Below are 24,740 nucleotides of genomic sequence, written 5' to 3' on the forward strand. Positions count from 1 at the left end.
ACCATCTGACCAACATAGTTGTGTGACTGAACATACAGCTCACTAAATAATTTTTAACCTTTGCATTCCAGCTGGACAAATATGCAATATGATGTAGTACTTACCCTTGTGTATCAAACCATTGTCCTATAGATTGCAAGCTTGCGAGCAGGGCCCTCTTACCTCTCTGTATGTATTACCCAGTATTGTTTTATTACTGTTTGTTCTCAATTGTAAAGTGCTATGGAATCTGCTGGTGCTATATAAATAAATTTTGTTGATGATGATGATACTATAGTATGTTTTTTCTCATGACTGTCCTGATGAAAGTGTGAAACCCTACTGGTTTGGTGTGTCACTTACTTGGGGTGTTCAGTTGTTGTGTGGTTGTGGAATCTGTGACCAGAGGGTCCCCTGAATACTCAGAAGTTTAATGACAGGTGTAAATGTAAGGAGGAGTGAATACTAGTGGTATTTCAGTGGAAATTAATGTTCAGTTCCAAGCAATCTCAGTTCAAATGAAGAAATAAACTTTATTTAAAAATCCTTCTCCTACAGCACATAAACATAATGGTTGAGGTAAGTTTTGTTCCATAATGACAAATCCTCCAGCAAATACTTAGTACAATAAAAAACAAAACCGGCAGCTCACATACCCATTGTTGTGGATAAAATTATTACACAGCAACATGAGTAATCATGAGTACAGGTATGTAGGAGTAGGCATGAGCATCTAGCGCACTCCATCCCCTACATCAGGGACACTCCTCTACAAATGCAGCCATGCTGCCTTGATGCAGAGACTCCTCCTCATGGAATGGAGGTAAATTTCAAGGGGGATTTCTTCCTGTGCAATCCCAAATAACCAGGGACCTTCAATTATAATCCTGGTGCTGGCAGCAATTCTTAAGGGAGCTTAAAACATTTCACACATGCTGAGAGTTCACATATGGGGACTCTTCACTCCACTTCCCATGGCTTTCCCCCAATGCACACACTCCTAATGTTGGGGTTCTTTTCCCCCTTTTACTCTGGTGGCAGCCATCACTCACTTACCCATTCTAGTGGCTTGTCTATGGGGAATTCTTCTCCCCCACATTAGTTCCATTTATCGTGGCCACTTCTAGGATACCCCTGGTGGTGGGGGGATTCTTCCTTAGCCCACAAGGCTGTGCTGCGAACCCACATCCTTAATGCCAAGATAGCTCAGAACCTCCTCCCCTTCTGTCCTGGGTCCCTGGAAAGATGGCTGCCTAAATCCCTTTTGCGCCATGCTGTATGTGTGTCAGGATTCACTAGGATGAGTGGGATCCTTCTGTAACAGTCCACAGAGAGATAGTAGGTGATTTGCAGCAGTACACTTGGAAAGATGGTAGCGATGATCTGCAGTAGTTACCACTAACGAGTGGAGCAGGTAATAGGCGATTTGCAGCAATACACTTGGAGAGATGACAGCGATGAACTGCAGGAGTTACCACTAACAAGTGGAGCAGGTAATAGGTGATTTGCATTAGCAGAGTGCATGAGCTGCTTCCAGGCCAGGAGTCTGATGAGAAGAACCAGCACTGAGATGTGCTAGGAGGAGCCTTATAAATGAGAGGTAAGCAATGGATTAGCTGGACAGGTGAACACAGGTGAGATGATTACCTGCTCATGGGCAGAGCTGATTGCTGGCCTGACAGCCAAAGAAGCAGGGAATGAGGAATGAATGATATTCAGGTTACTGGGTGGCAGCCGTGGGTGAGTGGCGTGTGACAAGGTGATTTTATGGAATTTTCCTGTTACACTAAAGAAAAAATCTGTTTACAAAACCCCTGAGTGCCATCCTTTTATCGATGTTGTGCATGAAGAGTTGTTTGGAAGAGAACCAGGGTAAATATTGGAATGTTTATTGTAAGTGTCAATCAGAGTAGGATATAAATATATGTGTATATATATGTATATTATATATATTGTAGTAAAGATGCCTATTTGCCACAGCTCTCCTGTATAGGGCAGTTGAGGTCCAGGGACTCTGCAAGGGAAAGCTGCATACAGAGCTAATTCGCACACAATCTTTTCCATAGCACACAAACACTCAGGTTTACCATATGCGTGTTATTGATTTGTGACTTGTTTGCAGTGTTTAGGTGGGGGTTAAAAGACTGGGTTGTTCATTTTATGTTGGTGACTGATGCTGGAAGAGCTGGCCAGTCAGTAGAGACCTGGACTGTGTTTAGCTTAGCATTAGGGTCACCAGGGGGTAAATGTATCAAGATCTGATTTTTTTAGTGTGGTAAAATCGCAGTAAATCGCGGGTGATAAAAAATAGATTAAAGTTTTAAAAAAAAAAAAAGCGTGGGGTCCCCCCTCTATTCACTATTAACCCTAGTGCTGCCAGACTACTACTGGTTCCGTGAAAATCGGGGAAAAATGTTGCGTGGGGTCCCCTCGATTTTCACGGAACCAGCACAAGGCAAACTAGCCGGAGTTGGTGGCACTATAGCAGGGGGACACACGGCAGAGGTCCCCCTGCCATAATGACAAACCAACCCCAGTCTGTTTAGCACTGGGCTAGATTCCCTAGGGAGCACAGTGGCGTAGTGGATAGCACTTCTGCCTCCCAGCACTGGGGTCATGAGTTCAATTCCCAACCATGGCCTTATCTGTGTGGAGTTTGTATGTTCTCCCTGTGTTTGCATGGGTTTCCTCCGGGTCCTCTGGTTTCCTCCCACACATTACAAAAACATACTGGTAGGTTAATTGGCTGCTATCAAAATTGACCCTAGTCTCTCCCTCTTTGTCTGTCTGTGTGAGTGTGTGTCTATATTAGGGAATTTAGACTGTAAGCTCCAATGGGGCAGGGACTGATGTGAATGAGTTCTCTGTACAGCGCTGTGTAATTAGTGGTGCTATATAAATAAATGTTGATGATGAAGATGATCTCATTGCGCATCGGAGCTTCTACAATGTAACGGGAGATCTATTTATAGTATTAGGTGATTTTCCAACGCTCGTGGGAAAATCCCCTAATACTGTAAATAGACCTAGCTCAATGAACTGAGTTCATTGCGTATCGGAGCTTCTACATTGTAGAAACTGTTTGCGGCGGCTCTGCTCTTTTTTTTTTTTTTCAATCAAGAATGAACAAACGTGGATCTTACAAATATGGGGCACTCCTGGCTGAAGATAAGAAGACTGCAAGCAACAAGGGGGGCTTTTTGCCCAAGAAGAAAAGAAGACATTACATGCAGGGACTTTGGATACAAATACTTTTGGAACATTTCAAGCAGGGACTTTGGATCTACAAATTGTTTTGGACTTTGCAAGCCGGACTTTGGATACAAATTTAATTGGGACTTGGTTGACAGCCATTTTAGGATTAAAAGCTGCTGACAACAGATGAAAACATCTGTGGTGAGTATAGGGCATTTATTATTTTTAATAAAATATATGGTGTAAATGAGGGTGTTTACTGTCTTTATTGTGGGTTTATTATTTTTATTAAATGTATGTGGTTTTAATAAGGGAGTGGTGGTTTACTTAACATTTTCTTTTCTGGAACTACAGGTCCCAGCCAGCCCTGGGTGTCATGTTGGCACTTGTGATTCTTGTGATTCTCCAAGTGCCAACATGCCACGGCTGACATGGGTATGCTGGTGCTTGCAATTGTACAAATAGCAGCATGCCCACACTATTTATGGCACCCTGGCTGGTTGGGACTTGTAGTTCCACAAAAATAAAATGTTGTCTGTTTGTTTTTTTAGACTTTAATCGCTGTTTATTACCCTACTCCTACCGCCCAGGGGTGTAGGAAGAGCCCTAGTGCTTTCAGCACTGGGCTGGTTGTCACTAGACGGGGGGCTGCTCGTTTTTTTTCAGCGGACCCCACTCCCTAGGGAATCCAGCCCAGCGCTGAGCAGCCTGGGGTTGGTTTGTCATTATGGCAGGGGGACCCTTGCTGCGTGTCCCACTGCTATAGTGCCACCAGCCCTGTTGGTTTGCCTAGTGCTGGTTCTGTGAAAATCGGGAGGACCCCACGCAAAATTACCAGCAGTAGTCTGGCAGCACTAGGGTTAATAGTGAATAGAGGGAGGACCCCACGCTTTTTTTAAAAAAAAACTTTTGTCTATTATTTAGTTTTGACAGCTGCCGGAGCTCCGGCTCTATTGCAGAACAGTGTAACAGTGATGTGTTTGAAAGCAAATTCTCCTGAGTTTGCTTAATCACAGCTTCATACATTTGAGATTTTTATAGCTAACAGTATGGCAAACAGTCAGGACTTTGATCTCTATCGATTTTGGAAAATAGCGATTTTGACAGAAACACAACTCTGGCGATTTTACATGAAATCTCAGCTTCATACATCTGCGAGTTTCAACTCTCCCGAGAAAATAGCTGGATTTGCAAAACCGCACCTTGATACATTTACCCCCAGTACTGTGTTTATTAAATATAGCACTTTTCTGTGTTTGAGGCTTTCATTTGCATTGGGCATAGTGTACCTACAAATATAATCCTCTACTGAAGTTCACATGGTAGACGCAATATTCATCCCATTCAAATTCCCGATTGTTTGCCACTCAATCTCAAATGTATGAAGCTGCGATTTAGAAAACTCTCCTGAGTTTGCTTTAAAACACGCCAGATGCAACATGCTGCATCCGAGCATCACTGTTACACTGCCCTGATATAGAGCCGGAGGTCCTGCCGGCTGTCAAAACTGATAAAAACTGCTAAAAATAAATAAAAGTAAAAAAAAAAAAAGCAGCGTGGGGTCCCCCTCTATTCACTATTAACCCTAGTGCTGCCAGCCCACTGCTGGTTATGTGAAAATCGGGGAAAAATTTTGCGTGGGGTCCCCCCGATTTTCAAATAACCAGCACTAGGCAAACCAGCTGGGGTTGGTGGCACTATAGCAGAGGGACACACAGCAGGGTTCCCCCTGCAATAATGACAAACCAACCCCAGGTGGCCCTCCTGGCCAAGAAGAAATGAAGACTTCAAGCAACAAGGGTGGCTTTTTGCCCAAGATAAAGTGTAGACATTTCAAGCAGGGACTTTGGATTTACAAATTTATTTTGGACTTGTTCAAACCGGACTATTGGATACAAATTTATTTGGGACTTGGTTTACAGCCATTTTAGGATTAAAAGCTGCTGACAACAGATGAAAATATCAGTGGTGAGTATATGAAGATTTATTAAAAATATGTGGTATAAATGAGGGTGTTTAGTGTCTTTATTGAGGTTTTATTATTTTTATTAAATGTATGTGGTTTTAATGAGGGTGTGGTGGTTTATTTAACATTTTCTTTAGTGGAACTACAGGTCTTAGCCAGCCGTGGGTGTTAGGGCATGTTGGCACTTGTGGTGCTTTTAGTTATACAAGTATCAGCATGCCCACACTGTTTATGTCACCCTGGCTAGCTGGGACTTGTAGTTCCACAAAACAAAATGATGTCTGTTTATTTTTTTTAATTTATATCGCCGTTTATTACCCTATACCCACTGCCCAGGGGTGTAGAAAGAGCGCTAGTGCTTTCAGCGCTGGGCTGGGTGTCCTTAGAGAGGGTGCCTGCTATTTTTTTCCAGCGGACCCCCAATCCAGCCCAGCGCTGAACAGCCTGGGGTTGGTTTGTCATTATGGCAGGGGGAACCCCTGCTATAGTGCCACCAACCCCGGCTGGTTTGCCTAGTGCTGTTTATGTGAAAATCGGGGGGACCCCACGAAAAAGTTTCACGTAACCAGCAGTGGTCTTGCAGTACTAGGGTTAATAGTGAATAGAGGGGGACATCCCAATTTTTTTTTTTTACTTTTATTTATGTTTAGCAGTTTTGACAGCTGCCGGGACCTCCGGCTCTATAGGCAGTGCAGTGTAATGTGATGTGTTTAGTAATCTTGCAGCTAGATTAAGACAATACAAGAGAGTTAGCTAAAAACGGGAGTGTTTGACAACGCAGCACATCACCAGAGATGACCAGCGATTTTGAAGATCAGAGTAAAAATCGCAGCTTGATATATTTGATAACTTTTTGACTAAAATTGCGGGTAAACACCCACAATTTGCCCGCAATTTTAAACCGCTGAAAAATATCGGACCTTGATACATTTACCCCCTGATGTCCCCTTCATCTCATGATCAATTTCATCCATAAATGAAAGTAAAGCAAATAGGAATTTTAAAAGAACAATTGAATAGTGTTATTCAATTAAATTGGTGCCTCTGAAGTGGTAGAAGGCTGGTCTTTTGCTTTGTCTTCTGCGAGTGAAAAGTAGATGTTTCAAAGTGATGTGGATACATCTGTAAACTTAAAATAGCATCTGCCTTGTGTATACTTACAATTTACTGATAGTTAGCTATGATTTACAATAATGTATAACTAAAAGTTGGGTACATATGGAAAAAGTGCAAATTTATGAGAAATATTATGTCTGTCTTTTGAACTTTTAAAGAGAACCTGTCACATATGTGTTTAAGAGGGTTTTATATAAAAGAGGGTTTTATATAACATGTGGTTCAATATCTGGGCCTGATTCATTTCGGCATGCAAAATTAACATATTGTGCATTTTTTTTTAAAGCCACACATAATTGAGGCTACGCGCTTACATATTCTACTACAAGCGGATCTGAAGAAACGTCTCTTGTTGAACACGGGTGTAGGTACGCTCTGAATATACATCACTTGCCATACTGAGACAGACACAATAGACTGCAAGATACATACGATACATATGATTAATATAAAATATGAAAAATATGAAAAAACATTTAAAAAAGAAGTTTTGTTTTTTTCATTTTTTTCCTGTGAAATACATTTATCATAATGCTATTAATGTCTACTGTACATAGAATGCATTTTTACAGTGATAGCAAACACATGTTTTAGTATGCATGCATGCATGCATGTCCGTCATGACTATCACTCAGCACTTACACCTGACCTGTAGCTGGTGCAAGTGTTACGAATGAAAAACACGTACCTTAGAGATACGCAAAGCTTGAATTGGACCCTGCTGTGTGTTCTCATCCTTGGCATGCCCTTACTGCATTTTAACTACATGCAAATGTATGAAGGGCGGCCATTAGTCCCCACCCCTGATGATGTGAGTGGTCACGTCATCGATGGGGCATGGCCAATGGATGATAAGGGTGTTGCCAACAGAAGAGCTGAAGAGCCGCAAAGCTAATGGTCCAGTGAGGGCATTTAAGAACCCCAGAGGGGCAGTGTCAGAGGGGGGATCCCCACCTTCAGGGGTATGCCCAGGAGAAGCACCAGTGCAGGGGAGAGCATGAGAGGATGCAGCCCTAAATGAGAGTGACCCCTGGATGACAGTGGACAAGAGAGGGAGAGTCGCCCACTACAAAGGCCAGCAGAAAGGTATAGCCTTTGGATGAGAAGCTGCTGGAAAAGTGTGCCTGAAAGAGAAAGGCCTGCCACAGAAAAACATTTGTGTGATACCAGGGAATATAGAGAGCCCCTAGATATAGTCCCAAGGAGTGTCAGAACCCGGGGAGAGAGTTCATGGCCAGTGTGACGAAACGAGTGTGATAACCCTGGGCCTGATTCATTAAGGATCTTAAATGAAGAGGTATCTTATTTCAGTCTCCTGGACAAAACCATGTTACAATGCAAGGGGTGCAAACTAATTTTCTGTTTTGCACATAAGTTAAATACTGACTGTTTTTTTCATGTAGCACACAAATATCAACTTTAAATTTCAGTGTACAAACAAGTATTTGTGTGCTACATGACAAAACAGTCAGTATTTAACTTATGTGCAAAACAGAAAACTAGTTTGCACCCCTTGCATTGTAACATGGTTTTGTCAAGGAGACTGAAATAAGATACCTCTTCATTTAAGATCCTTAATGAATCAGGCCCCCTGTGACCATTCTGTTTCTCGTTTCTCACATAGTGTGGATTATAGTACTTTTTATAGCCCTTGCTTTTGTTCCCCAGCTCACCAGACTACAACTGCATTGTCCAATTACATGTGGTTAAGAGGACATTGTAGTTCAATGTAAATATGTATATTGTGTATTATATATTGATGACTTGCAGTAATGTTATTCATTGTCCTTAAACTAAAGCCAGGAGGGTTATGGGAAAAGATCAGGTGGTGTCCAGGATACAGGTGAGATGGCTGGAGCTACATTCATTCTCCCCCCCTCCTTCCTCTACAGGAAGAATGGAACAGCTGGGGACCCTGTGACATCACAAAGTAGTGTAAGGGGTTAATTTTAGGAGGGGCTCACTGCTACTTTATCCTTGGAAGTAGGGGAAGCCAATTAGTATCAATTGTTCTCCATAGGTCTAGTCCAGACGTTCTGTCTGCATCCCAGCAGGAGGCTTCTCTGAAAGGACAGCTCATCCTCACTGCCCTCTCCAACCCCCCTAGTCCTGCACTGACCAATGGTTAAGAAGAATAGACCCAGGGGCTTGCCTAGGGAGGGGAAAACACTGTGGAAATTAGACCATAGATATAAGGAGCCACTCCAAGGGGGGAGGGGGTGTTCATTCTGGGATTTCATTGATGAAGTGCAAGACTGGTTTTGAGTTGTCGTTCTCTACTATAGTCAATATATGCAGCTGAGAGATATCCATGGGTCGTGAAGTCCGGACAGCCAGGTGACTATAACTCCTTAAACTAGTGGGGTAAGGGAGAGATGATGTGGTAAACCTGCCTGGCATTTATTTACTGTGTGTACATAATATTCTAGTATCGTTTGTATGACAATAAATATACTGTTGTATTTTTATAACTGCATTTGCCTGAGTGACTATACAAATCCTAGAAGGTACTGGGTAGACTTCCCTGGCATAGGAAGGCACCCGTGGGTGGCCAGCCAGCATGAAGTGGGTAGCATTGGGCCAGAAAACCTGGTATCTTCACAGCCAGATGACCTGTGAGACTAAGTTATGTGTCCCTAAACTGGAGGGAAAGTCCCATGTGAAGCAGTACGGTTGGAACCTGCAGTCTGGGAAGTACTGTGAGTCAGCGTGTGACTACAAGCATGTGATGGAGAAGTCCCTGATAACTGAGATATGTGACAAATATAAAATAATCTGGAACTGTTCATCCAAATAGTTAACACAGCTTCAGCAGAGGGCTGAAGGGAGATCCCTGGATAGTGGAGAATTACTCCATACAATAGCAACAGGAGCCCCCTTGGAAAGTACCCCCTTACCTTGAGGGGGGGGGGGTCGCTGTGTGGCACCATTGTGGCTAAAAGTTGGAAAACAGGGTCCCTAATGGAGGGGATGGTGTGCCAGAGCGTAGTGCAACAAATTCTCGACCATGCCTACTGTCTGACTGTGAAAATGATTGGCTCCACTGATGCTGTGTAATGACTGTTCCTACAACATCGGGTGCGTGAGCTGTCAGAAATATTTTATTGCTGCAAAGTGTGTGCTGGAGGAGTTGAAGTGGGCTTATAGCTGTTACCTGAAACTGTTCTGCTCTCTTGTGTTGGAGAAGAGGAGTTCAATAAAGTTTTATTCTGCTTTTAACTGAAATGGCCTGGTGCCCAATATTTCATTTGCACTGCACCACACCACTGAACTAGAGTCTGCCCACGTGCGATGGTGTTAAAAACCCATGTATTTGGAGGGGGGGGGGGGGGGGGGGGGAGTCCTCTGGTATTGGTTGCCTGTACCCACCAGCTAGCCGGGGCAGAAAATACTGCCTGTAATTGCAGCTATGTTCACCCTTCACACATATGCCCTTCTCCTCCTCGTTCTCCCCATGAAATAATAGGCTGTTGTAAGTGTCCTTTGAGTTTGAAATTTAATTGAATGTTCTTGCGTTGACTGGCATATAGTCTGTTTCTGGGCGTTCCCTGTGCAATTTAATGCAAGATACGGCACCTATCAGCAATTACATTCCTTAATGAATCAGGAACTGTATGTGAGCAAACAAGAGCGCATAGAAAAATAGCATGTGCCCTATGCCAGTATGTGTGTTTGAGAGTTGTCCCACATTATGTATTAAGTTCACATCAGGGCTCTGTCACAGCTCGCAAATACTCACAAGGTTGAATCAAGACTTATGGCACACCTGCAGAAAGCAGCAATGTTGGTAAATCCCCCTCAATATTTAAAACAAAGAGGATAATTAAAAAACTTCAGCATTTTACATAATGATACACATTCCATTGGGGTTAATTTATTTCCAAATAGTACCTCTTTTAGAACAGAATCCAGAAAGGACATGTGTTTATGACAGTTGGGTACTCTGCATAATAATCTGTTGAATGGCTGAATCTCTAAATATCCTGTGAGAAGGAAATGATCTGTGAGTGAAACAGACTGCTGCTCATGTGATTCTTTACAGTTACACTGTATCAACTTTTAGTGAAGGAGAGACTGATCCATCATGATAAACATCATGCATCTATTAACTTGCTCTGTTCTATTCCTCTGTACAGGTAAGACATAGAAAAATGTAATATCAAGTTACATCCACTCAGAAAAGTGTCATCATCACTTGTAACTCTGTCATGTACTTTCTGGTTTTCAGGAGTCACTTCCAATGTATTAATGATTCAACAGAGATCAGAAAATGTAAAACATGGAGGAGATGTCCGTTTATCATGTGAAGCCTCTGGGTATGTTTTTAAAGATTACTGGCTTTCATGGCTGAAACATATTCCAGGAAAAGAACTTGTTTACATAGGACCTATTACACCTGGTGGGGGCACTAGAAACATTGATTCTTTTAGATTAAGATTTAAACTAACAAGGGATAATGCAAAAAACTTGGGCTACCTGGAAATAAAAAATGTTCAATATGAAGATGCTGTTGTTTATTACTGTGCTCGAGCACCACAGTGTTCCTGTTAATTAGTGACTCATACATGTATTGTACAGAATTGCTTTCTATTGTTATGGAGCAGTATATGATAAAGCTACAGTACTAAAAATATAACTGAGGGATGGCTCTCTTCCCTGAAGGGGTTAAAGCAGGCACACCAGGTTAGCTAGGATATTCCCATGGTATGACAGTGTGGCAGTTGCTTAGAATACCACATTATAAATTTACCCTTTTGCTGATGACCTCCCGCTTTTTGCTGGATGAATTGCCAGTTGGATGAATAAGTAGCCCTATAGCGAGACCTGGCTGTTTACAACTGGCAGTTTGCTGCATTGTGTTTTCTCCTTCCATCTCCCATTGTAGTTGCCACCGCAACAATGCTTTCATCCATTTCCATTGCCCACCCATTTCTGGTCCCCTACCTCTCCACATCCCCTCATTATTCCCTTGTTTGACGTGCTTGCTTTACACCCCCCTTCTCCTCCCCTAATGTCCTCTTCCAGCACCTCCTGCCCCGGCCTGCTAGGATTAGCAGATGAGGTCTGCTCCCCCAGCTTTTGTGCACACCCTCCCCACTCCCACGAACGCAGGCCACCCACCAGGCAGGCAAGCGGTTGTGTGTTCCGAGTGGCAGCATGATTGTCAGCAAAGGGATATTTTTTTGCCACACGTACGCCTCCCCCTGTGGGTGCCCCCATGCCCCTCATGTGGCGTCACAAACCTGGAACCCCTATGCCAGACAACTGGATGGTCATTCTAATTACAGGGCCTCCCTTCCCATGGCTGAGGTGGTTCCCTCTGTCTCTGGGATTGCTGCCCCTAGCCACTGCACTGCACCTCTGGCTGTGACTGGTGGGAGCATAGTGTGCAACCCTGCTCCCCCAGTCAAGCACACTGGCCTTGCTAACACCTCAGTTGGGCTGACAAGGCTGTAGTTGGACCCTGCAACAACAACCCCCCTGCCCACATGTATATGTCAAATGGGTGAATGTGTCCCTTGGGAAGTGGATCTTTCTTCCCTTCCTTCCCATTCCTGGATTTTGTTAGCCCTGCAAACCCCCCCCCACATGCCTCCAGTTCTCCCAGCCCTTCTGCTGGCTTCCACAGACCCTGTCTTTGTCACTTAGTGGGTCTCCCGGGCATGGACCTTTTGACTCTCAGCCTTTCCTCAGAGCGTCTGGAAAGCAGATTAATCCAGCACCTTTCTTTTTCCTTTTCTGAGAGGGGAGGTCGGTAAACGACTCCATGGAGAATATGTTCTCTAAAGTGACTTATAAATTGTTTGAATCAGCTTTAGAGATGGTTAAAGGGTTTGGTTGGGAGGGGGGGCTGTTGGCAAAGGTGGATATAGAATCTAAATGGCAAAAAACAATACTTGGAGCACCTACAAATGGACATCTAAAAATTTAATTATTAAACAAAAAGCTTTTTTAGACATATGTAACATGGCAGATAGGCAAACTGAACTCCTGAATGACATTCAAATGATTTTTTTATTTGTCAGAATTAGCAAAAGCTTAAATATAGTGAATACAATGTTAAAATATTAAAAAAAATTAAGTTTTTGCTGTAGACAGACTAAATGTACATAGAAGATAACCACTGTATAGATCATGAGAAGAATTGCTGAATTTATCAAAATAGATACACATGCAAAAAAAACCACCAATAAAATGTTAACTAAAAATAGGATACATATGAGTGGCCAACTCATTTTAATTCCCTAAACGGTGTAAAATGTGACGTTTTAAACTTCCTTCTGGTGAAATCATTGATGCATGGTTCCCAATAATATCCGTGTGTGAAATGATTTTTCCTTTTAGTTTTAACTTTACTCCTTTTTCATTTAATATGGATTATATCCGTATATAGTCTCTGTATTGTAGTAATAGAAATAGACGCTGTCAATCAGTAGATTGCACACACTCCCTTTTTTATTTGTCTTGCAAGTGAGATTGTAATCAATATTGTGTTGCGAGTGGTTGTTTTAGGGAAAATTGTATCCCTTTCTTATTGTCTACACAGCCTGGTGGATACCACAGATCACTTTGGATAGTTTACTCACGAAAGTCTGACTGCAGGAAAAAGCCTGACTGTAGCTGTAGATTGTGGCAGCTGAAGAGAGTGTTCACTGATGGCTCTGTCTTAGCAGCATAGCAGGCAAATAGGGAGAATTGTATAGCAGCGTCTTCAATACAATGCTTCTACTTCAATAGAACTTAGTGGTCTGATCAATATCCCAATAACAGATGCGTTTTGTCACTATCATGTGACTTTATCAAAGATAATATTCAAATGCATAAGCCGGTTTCCCTTATACTATTTTTTCAGCCCACTTTGACCAATCAGGGATCTTTCTTAAGTGGCTAACCAGCTGTCAAACACATTTAATTACTACTACTTAAAACAGTTATATATGCATAAAAATTTAAATCAAACTTTATTAAACGTATCCAGGAGTTCATTCTAAGTCACTCATACAGATATATTACAAAAAAGCATATGTACACACATATATGTATATATTTCATTTGCTAATATAATTTTTGTCTACTTTTTTAGTTTTTAATTTATATATATATATATATCTCCCTCCAATGCTACACATTCAGGTACATCCTGGGTATATATTCTTTTTATATAATAATTAGTGCATGGAGACCAACAAACATATTACATTAAAAAACAATTTGAAAATTATTTTCCATGTCAGGGACACAAACCATGACTTCCAAGTTACTAAAGCATAGCCAGAACACTGTGAACCACTCCATCACATTGAAAGTGACACAGGTTAAAGATACTTGTATGTTAAAGATAGAGGAGCAGCAGTTTAATAGTACTGTTTGTATTCTGTTATATACAGAGGAAATTAATGACCAAATTGTAGATCATCTAAAATGGAGGATTCTGATACTCTTTAAAATTACATAAACCTCATATTTTCTTCTAACAATAAAAAACATGTGACAAAGACCCATCAATGAAGGGAGGAGTACATACAGAAGAAAAAGAGGAATTAGTTAAAATTAAACTCTAGAGTCTCATTTAACCCCTCTGGATGTAATGTACGTAATTTAAAAATCCAAAAAATCTCTCTTTCGTATAGTCTGTGAAACCGATCTCCTCCCCGTATAGTTGGTTTTATTTGTTCAATAACTGTTACACTAAGGTTTTCTGGATTTGCATTATGTGTCTCTAAGAAATGTCTGGAGACACTGTGAGAACTCAATTTATTTATAACATTCCTTCTAGAGATGCTCAGGCTCGGTTCCTCGGAAACCGAACACACCCGAACTTGGGGGATCCTTTCCCGCTTTTTCGGAATCGAAAACGAGGCAAAACGTCATTGTGACATTGTCGGATCTCAGATCTCGCGAGTTTTGGAATTTATGAATACCACCCTCCATGGCGACCTAGCGCCATTTCAGAGAGGGACATAGAAGGGGTAGCATAGAGTGTAGAGCAGTTGGGCAGGCAAATAGATAGAATTGAAAGAGGAGGGTGGTAGCAGTGTTAAAGAAAGTAATCAGTGACATTCAGAAGAGCTCCATAGCTCCAGTGTTAAATCTCATTACAGAAAAATACAAATAATAGTGCTTACAGGGTTCAAGTAATTCTGCAGTACAATTTTACAGTGTTATATAGGTAACACACAGAAAGGAGCGCTCCATTGGTAATTCTAATTGCAGAAATACAACTAATAGTCCTTGCAGGCTTTTCTTCTAAATTTGCACAAAAAAAGTGTAAGGTGTTATACACACCTAAAGAGAAGAGCTGCATTGCTAATTGTCATTGCTGAAATACAAATACTAGGTCTTGCAGGCTTTCCTTCTAACTTTTCTTTTCTGCCGCTGCTGTGTGCCAATGTGTCCTATGTATGGTAGGAACTGCCATGTGTTTGAATCATTGCTCTGTCGCTTAGCATCCAGCCAGGTTGCTGCAGTATTTGTCCTAAAGTGTATGAAAATATTAATGTGACCTGTGAGGTGGTCAAAATTGACTGCAAATGACTTGAAATTAGCGTTATTGAGGTTAATAATAATGTAGGATCAAAAAAAGAGCAAAATTATGTGATTTTAGCATATTTTAACAATTTTTCTATAAAAAAAAATACAAAACCAAAACCAAAACCAAAACACACAAGGGTGGTTTTGGCAAAACCAAAACACGAAGCTAAACCAGATTCGAAACCAAAACCAAAACCACTTCACAGGGGTTAGTGAACATCTCTAATTCCTTCTATGTTCCATGAATCTTATGCACAGCAATCTTGTGGCCCTCCCAACATATTGGAGTCCACAAGGACACTGTAATACATATATAACGTATGCCATGTCACAGTTAAAAAAAAACATTTAATCTTAAAGCTTTCACCTGACACATGGGAAACAACTTCTTTGCATCTGTTCCTTTGCACAATGTACATCTCGTCTTATTACACTTGTAGTTTCCTGTAGGTTTTCCTGAAATGGAAAATACTCGATTCATTGGAATTCAGTTCTTCCTTTTTTAACCAGCTAGGGGCTAATATATTTTTTAGATTTCTGTTCTTTTTAAATATTATACTTGGCTTATCAGGAATAGCTCCATTAAGGATATGATCCTGTTTTAGCAGATATTAATTATTTATTAATAATCTGTTTTATCTTCCTTGATTTCACATTATACTTCAAGATAAACTTGGGACCTTTTATTTTGTTAGATGTACAAATCAATTTCTTTGTGGGCGCATAGTTTCCAAGGGAAGCAGATCCTACTTTGGTAAGACAGCCTGGGAGTACAGCATGCCATTAACAAGCAGAGTGCATCATATCTCCCAGTTATTCGCCTTTTGCAGAAGTTAGTTTTGCGTTGCCTGCAATTTAATATTACCTTACAAGATAAGCTAGTAGTAAATGTGGAGAATGCTTTAACTGACACTTTGGGATAGGTTTAGAGCTCTAATTGGAATGCCTTGTCCTTTTCATGTCTGTCAGATTGTCAATCCAGTATAGATGGTCTCACGGAGTTGTTAGTTGCTCCTAACATGCAGAAGACTTATAGAGCAGCCTGGTGGGAATGGGTCTTGTTTCAGGAAGCATGGGCCAGTAAAGGTAAATGGTTGCACCAGCGCATGCTTTTCTTTTTTTTGGCCTATGTACAAAAGTGGTACGTCCAAGGCATCAATGTTGGTGATTGTGGTGGGCTCATCCTTCTTTGTCAAACTCCCTAAGCAAGCCAAAATGTCCAGGAGTTTCCTCATATGTAAGACATGAAAGGGCTGGTTGCACGAGCAGCCTGTCAAGCATGATCAGAATAGGTCTACCAGTCTTAATATATTAGTATCCATGCTGATGACAGTTAAAGGGGTTACTAATGATTAGGGATGAGCGGGCTCGGATATCTGAAATCCGAGCCCACCCGAACCTTGCCGATCCGAGCCGGATCCGAGACAGATCCGGGTATTCCCGCCAATTGCAAAACTGAAAGCGAGGCTCCGAGCCATAATCCCGTTGTCGGATCTCGCGATACTCGGATTCTATAAATTCCCCGCTGGCCGCCGCCATCCTCACTCAGGCATTGATCAGGGTAGAGGGAGGTTGTGTTAGGTGGTCCTCTGCCCTGCTATATCCTGTGCTGTGCTGTGCTCAGTCCTTCTGAGTTCAGTGGTGCTGCTGGGTCCTGTGCTGTGTCCTGTTCAGTCCAGTGGTGCTGTGTCCTGTGCTCTGTCCTTCTGAGTTCAGTGGTGCTGCTGGGTCCTGTGCTGTGTCCTGTTCAGTCCAGTGGTGCTGTGTCCTGTGCTCTGTCCTTCTGAGTTCAGTGGTGCTGCTGGGTCCTGTGCTGGGTCCTGTTCAGTCCAGTGGTGCTGTGTCCTGTGCTCTGTCCTTCTAAGGGCATTGTTATTTCCCCATTATTCCCAAGTTATAAAAAATTTTAAAAAAAGTTATAAAAAAAAATAAAAAATAAATAATTATAAAAAAAAGAAATTAAAAAAAAATATCCAAAAACAATCCTGCAGTATAAGTCCATTGGTACTGCAATATTACAAAGTTCACTGATTCTGCAGTAAAAGTCCAGTGGTATTGCAATATTACAAAGTTCACTGATTCTGCAGTATAAGTCCAGTGGTACTGCAATATTACAAAGTTCACTGATTCTGCAGTATAAGTCCAGTGGTACTCTCCTGTGCCGCATATAATTTTTAAAAGCTTTGCCGAGTGTGTGTGGCTTAGGGGTACGCTCTCCTGTGCTACATATAATGGAAAACAAAAATTTGGAGGATAAAGCTGCGAGGAAAAAGCTCAGTTTTCCTAAAAGACCTGCTGGCGGGGATGCTGATAACATCTGGTCCGGACTGAAGGACCTGCCAATCATTGCAGACACGTCTACTGTTGCTGCATTGGATGCTGTCACAATAGAAAAAATGGTGGAGGATTATTTTGCTGACACCATCCAAATAGACATGTCAGACAGTCCATATTGTTACTGGCAGGAAAAAAAGGCAGTTTGGAAGCTCCTGTACAAACTGGCTCTATTTTACCTGAGTTGTCCCCCCTCCAGTGTGTACTCGGAAAGAGTTTTTAGTGCAGCGGGGAACCTGGTCAGTGAGCGGCGAAGGAGGTTGCTTCCTCAGAACGTTGAAAAAATGATGTTCATAAAAATGAATTATCAATTCCTCAATCAAGTACAGCACTGCCCTCCAGATAGTACAGAGGGACCTGTGGTTGTGGAGTCCAGCGGGGACGAATTTATAATGTGTGAGGAGGAGGAAGTACACACTGTAGGGGGAGAGGAATCAGAGGTTGAGGATGAGGACGACATCTTGCCTCAGTAGAGCCTGTTTTGGACTAAAAACAATATTGTGAGGTGTGAGGTATTCAGAATAGACTGGGAATTAGTGGAAATGATTGCTATTGAATGTTATTGAGGTTAATAATAGCGTAGGAGTGAAAATAAACCAAAAAACTTGATTTTAACACTTTTTATGTTTTTTTCAAAATAAATCCGAATCCAAAACCTTTAAATCCGAACCAAAACCTTTCGTCAGGTGTTTTGCGAAACAAATCCAAACCCAAAACCTCAAGGAAATCCGAATCCAAAACACAAAACACGAGACACCAAAAGTGGCCGGTGCACATCCCTACTAATGATTTGTTTGAAGGTTTGTTATTTAGCAATGGATTTGTGATGTTGTTTTTTGGTTCTTTCAGAGTTAGTAAACTTAGTTATATCCTCCTCCAAGTCGGCTCCATCCTCAGGAATGTTGGCTAAGCACATGGTGATATCCGCTTCTTCCGTGATTTGTAAGGTCCAGAATTCCAAGACTGATCCACTTGACAAAGGTAGATGGGTCACTTTCACAATTCTAGCAGATAAAGTGGAATCACTTTTGCCCACCTGGATTAGCGCTAGCAGTAACAGAGGCGCGGTGTATAACGAACCACCGGTTTTCGCCAGGGACCCCTGCAAGCTGAAGAGATATGACCAGATTCATCAAAGATACTTTTTTAAACGATTTCAAAAAGGAGAAGAAATTATGCAGAATCGGATCGTTGCGCTCCCAGAGCAGGGAGGCCCAGGCGAGTGCTTAACCAAAAAGTATGGATATGATATAGGCTTATATGCAATAGTGTGCCTAGGCCACAACAGATGCGTACACTGCGGAAATATTAAAATGTGGTTTAATAATGTAGAAGCATATAAACAGTCAACACAAACATCACATTAAAATACAATGTATTACTGGATAAATATGACACCTGTAACCATGTACTACAACCCATAAATTAAAATCTTTAGGGTATGAAAGTCTCAAGTTAAATGGAAACAATCCTCTTGTACACTTAAGTTTCCTCCAGAGGAAAAAGAGAATATAAAATGTCCAAATCTCAGACCTTTTCCAATTCATCTAAGCTAAATAGAGAATAAAAAGGAATACCATAGGCGCCAATAAGGACGTTAGGTTTTCAGACGTCAGGACAGTCCGGGACAGGATACACAGGAATTAGCCAAATATGCACAGGAAAGCTGGAGCAAAGATATGGAGCTTAATACTCTGGCACAGGCTTGTGCACTGAGAATGTTTAAATAGCTGAGCTGAAGAGCAGGGCGGGTCTCAGGACAAACCACATGATCACAGGTTCAAAGCTCTTAAAGGGCCATGAGCCTTCTGTTGTACAAAGTATTATTATTATTATCGTGGCACAAGGTTCTGTGCCTGGAGTGGAGGGATAAATAGAGTGAGCGTGCCGTCCAGTTTGAAAATTAAGTAGCAGCCGGACTTCGATGTGTGACAGTCACTTTGTCTCCCAATGGGAATAAGCTAATTTGCTTGCAAAATTAACACATGAATTTGAAATGAGGGGGAAGGGAGTACATGATTGGCTCACCAAGATCTGATACTCCTTATGAGGTACCAGTTTAGGGTTATTATAACATTAATGATAGAGTTAATGGGTATGGATATCTGCATGTTTGGCACTCATTGATGTAAAATATGGATGGCCACGTCTGTGTCTATTGAGGGGGCTTTAATGAAAAGCATTCAGCAGTTGGGAAGGTGGAAATCCAATGAGTGTAAAAGGTTTGTGCAACATTCTCTAATGTCCTGATTTCTTTGCTTTATTCACTTCTCACATTTCTGGCTCAGGGTAACACAAGGCTGTTGCTTGTTTCTTTTGGATGCAAGGGCAGAAAGGGATTTAACCTATTTTTCCTCAAAAGAATGGGGCCTGGTTGACTATTGGCACTCAAGGTTTTTTATTTCTTTTACCTTCATTTGTGTTTCCAAGGCCAGTGGTAGTGTAGTGGTTAGGGCAGAGGGAGTTGCGTTGGGAAGGACTTCAGGTGAGGATGAGTGGTGAAATTACCCTCAGGTGCATGTCTCATCCACCTTATTGAAGAATGTATTGTTTTCCTGTTAAAAGTTAAACTCTGTGGGTGCAATCCCCAGCTACATATCTAAACTGCACAAAGAGTGCGTCTCATTTAGACCAGATACTGATTGTATATGTAAGGGTATTTTGGTCATGTCACATCCATTTGCTTAATTTTAAGAATAAAAGCTTATCTGGCCGAACTGATTTCATTATGGCCTAATATCATACCCAGAAGGGTGTGGAGGAATTGTCCCAATGGGATTGTGGTAGAAAGGATTAGAGATGCTCACTGACCCCAGTGTTTTGGTTTTGGTTTTGGTTTTGGATCTGGATTACCATCGTGTTTTGGTTTTGGTTTTGTTTGGTTTTGTTTTGCTATGTCTGAAAATTTTTTTGGTCTAAAATAACCTAATTTAGTGCTCCACCGGTTTCTTGGATCAGTGAGGTAATTCTAAAGCTAATAAATTATGAAAAAAAACAGTTTAATCCCTGGTAGACCGTCCTTAATTCTAACATTTGCCTGCAAATTATATAGACAAACCTGGTTGTCTTCCTCCTCCATCTTTGACTATTTGCAATGTAGCCTTCATCTTTGGGTGTATATTACACCCTCCACTTGTAGTTTAATAGGAAAAAATCAGCCTGCATTGACTGTATGTTAAATAGAAATGGCCAAAGGCAGTTTGGTGTCAGTCTCTGTAGCCCCCCCCCCTCTACTTGTAGTTAAATAGAAAAAAAGCAGCCTGCATAGACTGAACAATATAAAAAATAACCGGACCAAGGTAGTTTGGTGGCTGTCTATGACCCCCCTCCACTTGTAGTCAAATAGAAAGAAAGCAGCCTGCATAGACTGAACAATATAACGAATAAATGGACCAGGGTAGTTTGGTGGCTGCCTATGCCCCCCCCCCTCCACTTGTAGTTAAATAGAAAAATGCAGCCTGCATAGACTGAACAATATAACAAATAAATGGACCAAGGCAGTTTGGTGGCTGTCTATGAGCCCCCCCCCCCTCCACTTGTAGTTAAATAGAAAAAAAGCAGCCTGCATAGACTGAACAATATAACAAATAAATGGACCAAGGTAGCTTGGTGTCTGTCTATGACCCCCCCCCCTCCACTTGTAGTTAAATAGAAAAAAGCAGCCTGCATAGACTGAACAATATTAAAAATAAATGGACCAAGGTAGTTTGGTGGCTGTCTATGACCTTCCCCCCCCCCCCCCTCCACTTGTAGTTAATGCATAGACTGTAGAATTAGAATATTAAAATAAATGGACAAAGGCAGTTTGGTATCTGTCTGCATCAGACCCCCCTCTCCACTAGGAGTAAAATAGAAAACTATTTAGCCGTTATAGACTGTAGAATATAAATAGAAATTGAGAAAGGCAATTTGGTATCTGTCTGCATCATCCTCATCAACATCCTCATTAGCGTCCCTCGTCGCCTACACAAATCTCCCCCTCATCCTCTTCTAATTCCAAGGTGGCATCCTCAATTGGTGTATCAACGTATACACTCGGCCTGTTAAGGCACACATCAGCAGAACTGTTGAAAGGGCCCTTCTTTATGGGTACACTAATAGAATGCTCACGATTACACATATCACTGGTGGATGGACTCTCCACAGGGATTGTGTATTTAAATCCTATAGCGCTCAGTGGTAATATCACCAAACTGCCACCTTTATCAGCAGGCTTGATGATAATATTGGAGTTGTTCTGTAATCCAATTAATGCTTCTCTTTCTAACCTAGTCAAATTGTCATGATGTCTAAATGATTTACTATCTATCTGTTCCAGATTGGAAAGGCACTGCTGGTGGTTGCGGTTATATCAGTGTCCAACGCTGGAGGATCTACTATTATCCACAATACACGAACTACATTACCCAGCATCACTTGCGGTCTTCTGATTGGACATCGAGATCACCAGCAACGTTTACCATTGGGCGGTTGAATTTGTATTCTGGAATACAGCTCTTCCAAACGGATGATACATCTTTACGGACCGTGGAGGACTGATTTATCATGTGGTATAACATTATCATCTAGGCTTGAGTCTATAACGGTACTTTTTATCTTATGGACCACGCTATATTCAGCTTTTAGCCCATATATAATATATACAATACATCGGATCACCCCAAAGGGGTACTTGCTGTATGTTAGTAAGTGCATGGGTGTAATTAGGGTCCACCCAGTGCACGTTTTCACCGGTTATATGTTAACTGATATGCAGTTTGTATGTGTGGAGTTATATGTTCTACCACTGAGCGCTATAGGATTTAAATACAGGATTAACATTGGGCCCTTGGGAGAGAGTCTTTCTATGTGCTGCTCGTGATAGGGTGTGTGTTCTTTATCTCTGAATTTGAGCGCTTGTTCCCATTATATATATATCTCCACAGGGATTGGTATCATTTCTGATTCTGAGCATACATTCTCCTCTAAAGCCTTACAGTTTTCTTGCAGCTCGGCTTTCACGCGTAACAGTAGTTGTGCACCACTTTTAGACTCCAAATGACTTGGTCTTGCTTGGTAACGAGTGACCGTATAAGAAGAAGGCTCAGTAACATATTTTGATCTTCCACTAATAGAGAAAGGCGAAGCCCTCATTCTTTCTTTGCCACTGCGTGTGTAGAATGGCATGTTGGCAATTTTATTTTTTTATCGGCACTTAACTTTTCCTCAGTTACACTTTTTTTTCGCTTCAACATGGTAAATTTTTTTTGGGTGTGTGTTTTTTTCCCTGATTTAAAAATACTATGTACTTTTACATAGGCTTTACCAGATGATGTACTGGGAACACTACCATCAGGACTGGTGCCAGCACCTGCTTGCTGATTCTGCTCATATGCGGACTGCTTTGAATCCATTTTAATGAGCCCAAACCACTTGAAGTGCAAAATATTGTATTAGATAGATACTGCTGACAAATATGATTTTTTTTTTACAGCCAGAAAAATTAGTGTAAAACACTGGAGAATATTGGACACTCCAAAGCACTTGTAGTGCAAAATATTGTATTAGATAGATACTGCTGACAAATATGACTTTTTTTTGACAGCCAGAAAAATTAGTGTAAAACATTGGGGAATTTGGGACACCCCAAAGCACTTGTAGTGCAAAAAATTAAAAAATAAGCCTCCTCTATCCTCCTCTCTTCCTGCTCTAACAATTGCTAATAGAATTTGAATTAATAATAGAATTGAATAGATTATAAATGAAAGAATAATACAAAGAATAAGATGTACAATTATTGCTCTGTCCCTGCTCTAATACAGCCTGTGACCTAACCCTTCTCTCTCCCTCTGTCAAATGGCGATGGATTGCTGTGGAGGCGGGTATTTATGCTTTTCAAATCTCGCGAGAACCGAGCTCAGAAATACGAATACATCACAATGACGTTTTGCCTCGATTTTGATACCGAACGGGCGGTAGAGTACCGAGCGTGCTTGGCTCGGTACTCAGATAGGCGAAGTTCGGGTGGGTTCGGATCTCGGGGAACCGAGGCCGCCCATCTCTAATAAAAACACACTTTATTCACTTCTGCTTCTTTCTATATATTCAAGTGTGCAATTGTTTTATGTAACTTATATTATTTAATTATTTGTTAAGTCAAAAATTATTTATTTGAGTAATTAAAGATTTTTTATTTTTCATTTTTTGCATTCCTCTATTGGTTTTGTTAGTGGATCTTTGGGTCTCTACTGGTCAACTATAATATTATAGTATATATGTTGGATACGGAAAAGTGAAATTATGTGTTTTTATATATTTTAAGCGGTTATAGTAACAACGAAGGCTACTCCTCTGTGGACTTCTGTTGCCATTTTTAAGGATAGCTATCATAACCCTTTGGACAGCATTTTAAATATTGTTTAAACTATATATAGTTTGCTTTTTTATTTTTTTAATAGTGTTTGGTCAATTTGATTCATTTTCTTGTAAAGATCGAGTCTCACCTTAAATTTGTAATGGGATGCCTTTTACGTCTTCCTTGTGAACTTCGGCAGAGAAGAATATTTGTAAGTTAACTTTGCCCAATGCAAAAAAAGCTACAAACACAGAAAACTGATATATTTAATGAACACAGTCCTGGGGTGTATATTTACTAAACTGTGGGTTTGAAAAAGTGGAGATGTTGCCTATAGCAACCAATCAGATTCTAACTATAATTTATTTAGTACATTCTACAAAATGACAACTAGAATCTGATTCGTTGCTATAGACTCCACTTTTTCAAACCCGCAGTTCAGTAAATATACCCCTTGATGTCCCCCTGCTCTCATGATCAATTTAAGCCATAAATGAAAGTAAAGGAAGCAGTAATTTATAAGAAAATGTAAAAACCTTATTAAATTAAAGTTGTGCCTCTAAAGTGGTAGGAGATTGATTTTGATTTGATTATTTGATTTGTCTTTTGACAGTGAAAAGTAGATGATTCAAAGTGATGTGGTGATCTGTAAACTTGCAATAGCATCTGCCTTATGTATAATTATAATTTACTAATAATAATATATAATGTATAACCGAAATTTTGGCATATATGAAAAAGTGCATATTTATGAGAAATATTATGTCTGTCTTTTGCACTTTTAAAGAAAACATGTCACATTTGGGTTTTAAAGGGTTTTATAGGGTATAGGGTATTGCAGTGTCGGGTGCAATATGTAAGTGAACAAAGTGCATTTTCTACTTTGTCTATACTCCGAAAAGAGCTTGAAAAACAGAATGCGCTTCATGCCAATATGGTGACTCTGTTTGAGAGTTGTCCCACATTATGTTTTAAACTTGCACCAGGGCGCTGCCTTTTTATGTCACAGCATTCGTGCACCCACAAAGCGGGAAGTTGATTCAACGCTAATAGCGCATCTGGACGTTTCAGTGATATTAGTAAATCACCCTCAATTTTTAAAACAGCAACCAAGACAATACAATTATGTAACAAATCACTTTAATCCTAGCAAGCACCCAACAGAAATCCAAATTAAATTGAGTAAATTGTTCTCTTATCATTGGATCATTCTCTCATACTTTTTGCTTTTTCAGTTTAAGGTGTTGAATGGGTCAGGTTTGATGCAGAAATGTTGAAATGTTG

The 24,740-nt window shown here is 40.9% G+C and overlaps 1 long non-coding RNA gene across 2 annotated transcripts; it reads left to right on the forward strand.

Annotated features, from left to right (window-relative positions):
• The first annotated feature begins 10,217 nt into the window (after window positions 1–10,217).
• Window positions 10,218–21,942, forward strand: LOC142108416 (uncharacterized). 2 transcript variants are annotated; one of them, XR_012680145.1, is made up of 3 exons: window positions 10,218–10,392; window positions 10,485–10,572; window positions 21,441–21,942. It is a non-coding gene; the product is annotated as an uncharacterized LOC142108416 (long non-coding RNA). The 2 variants fall into 2 exon arrangements; XR_012680144.1 differs by lacking the exon at window positions 21,441–21,942 and adding an exon at window positions 15,047–15,087.
• The last annotated feature ends 2,798 nt before the right edge of the window (window positions 21,943–24,740 follow it).

Source organism: Mixophyes fleayi, chromosome 1 (assembly GCF_038048845.1).
Source record: "Mixophyes fleayi isolate aMixFle1 chromosome 1, aMixFle1.hap1, whole genome shotgun sequence".
NCBI classification, from domain to species: Eukaryota; Metazoa; Chordata; class Amphibia; order Anura; family Limnodynastidae; genus Mixophyes; species Mixophyes fleayi.